Genomic DNA, 2,500 nt, shown 5'->3' on the forward strand with positions numbered 1-2,500 from the left:
TGTTGCGCCTTAACCTAACCTATGTTGCGCCTTAACCTAACCTATGTTGCGCCTTAACCTAACCTATGTTGCGCCTTAACCTAACCTATGTTGCGCCTTAACCTAACCTATGTTGCGCCTTAACCTAACCTATGTTGCGCCTTAACCTAACCTATGTTGCGCCTTAACCTAACCTATGTTGCGCCGTAACCTAACCTATGTTGCGCCGTAACCTAACCTATGTTGCGCCATAACCTAACCTATGTTGCGCCTTAACCTAACCTATGTTGCGCCTTAACCTAACCTATGTTGCGCCTTAACCTAACCTATGTTGCGCCGTAACCTAACCTATGTTGCGCCTTAACCTAACCTATGTTGCGCCTTAACCTAACCTATGTTGCGCCTTAACCTAACCTATGTTGCGCCTTAACCTAACCTATGTTGCGCCTTAACCTAACCTATGTTGCGCCTTAACCTAACCTATGTTGCGCCTTAACCTAACCTATGTTGCGCCTTAACCTAACCTATGTTGCGCCGTAACCTAACCTATGTTGCGCCTTAACCTAACCTATGTTGCGCCTTAACCTAACCTATGTTGCGCCGTAACCTAACCTATGTTGCGCCTTAACCTAACCTATGTTGCGCCTTAACCTAACCTATGTTGCGCCTTAACCTAACCTATGTTGCGCCTTAACCTAACCTATGTTGCGCCTTAACCTAACCTATGTTGCGCCTTAACCCAACACACGTTGGGCCTTAACCCAACACACGTTGGGCCTTAACCCAACACACGTTGGGCCTTAACCCAACACACGTTGGGCCTTAACCCAACACACGTTGGGCCTTAACCCAACACACGTTGGGCCTTAACCCAACACACGTTGGGCCTTAACCCAACACACGTTGGGCCTTAACCCAACACACGTTGGGCCTTAACCCAACACACGTTGGGCCTTAACCCAACACACGTTGGGCCTTAACCCAACACACGTTGGGCCTTAACCCAACACACGTTGGGCCTTAACCCAACACACGTTGGGCCTTAACCCAACACACGTTGGGCCTTAACCCAACACACGTTGGGCCTTAACCCAACACACGTTGGGCCTTAACCCAACACACGTTGGGCCTTAACCCAACACACGTTGGGCCTTAACCCAACACACGTTGGGCCTTAACCCAACACACGTTGGGCCTTAACCCAACACACGTTGGGCCTTAACCCAACACACGTTGGGCCTTAACCCAACACACGTTGGGCCTTAACCCAACACACGTTGGGCCTTAACCTGCTCTGTAATTGTCATACGACGCGTTAAATTAGTGTAGTGTTGCCTAACTGCAACCCCCGCAATATAGTTTGCTACTCGCACTGCCCGGTCCCCAGAGTATCGCTTCATGTTAAACACCTTGCAGCTATACACTGTAATGCGGATGGCGGCAGGACGTACATGCTCAATGCCCTTCGCAGTTGTTCATTGGCATTCGCATGGCGAAGCACAGCCTACGTTGTGGTACGGCTTGTGGCAACTGTCCGCTGATGTTGTACGTCCAAATCACACACTGTACCGCACATTGGTCCTCATGTACTGAATGATACATCGTGGTACATGTGTGACCGTACCACGACTGCGCCAACAACGGCGAACCATACGGTCCAAATATTGTGCACTCAGCTACGTGTCGTCTCCCTATAAGAGCTGGATTGCAGTATGGTATGCCGTGGATGGCGATCAGCATGAGCCGTCTGTTGATGTAGTGGCGCGTGTTGTCAGACGTAGTCGTCTCTTCTCACACACCGTGATAGCATGGTGCACTGCGTTCCACATCTGCGACATGCGACAGAGGCCGGTTGACAGTCGTTCGCGCAATGGACATCGCATACGTACGGGGGCCACCTTCCACGTGTTCGCGAAGCGTGCACATGTTGTTGCGTGTATGTGGGCAGACATAGTGTGTCGTGACACCTGACACAGGCATGCAACAATCGTTGAATTTGCAAATGGCGATGGACGTCTACGTTTGCTGGTGACGTTACGCAAATGAAGAACTGGTAAACCGTTGTGGTGCGGTTGTTCTCGCTAGAGGTGAATCAGTGATGGCGACGATCGGTTGAGCTACCAACCGGTTGTTTCAGCGATACCCACCATGCCCACGAACGTGAATGGCATGTGGGTGTGAAGCGATACGCGGCGGTGGCTGGGTGGGACCGTCCCCGGCCGGTGAGGGGGGGCCTTCCGGCGTGCTGGCCGCGCGGTGCGTGGGCGCACGCGCTACAGCCGGCTGGTGGGGGCGGCCAGTGGCAGGCGCGCCGGCCGACGGAGGCGGCAGGCGGCGCAGCTGCGCGCCGGCGCACCCTGCACGCGGCGCCGTGCGGCCAAAGTAGGTCCTCGCGGGCCCGGTGCGAAGCGCGGTGGACATCTGCAGTGTGCTGGTCCGATTGAGGACTGTGTGCGCTGAGGATGCGCCGCCGCCCGGCGCTCGGCGCCGCGACGCCGTCTGCTGCTCGGTCGCCTCTGCG

The sequence above is a fragment of the Schistocerca americana genome, unplaced genomic scaffold (assembly GCF_021461395.2).
Source record: "Schistocerca americana isolate TAMUIC-IGC-003095 unplaced genomic scaffold, iqSchAmer2.1 HiC_scaffold_561, whole genome shotgun sequence".
Classification (NCBI taxonomy): domain Eukaryota; kingdom Metazoa; phylum Arthropoda; class Insecta; order Orthoptera; family Acrididae; genus Schistocerca; species Schistocerca americana.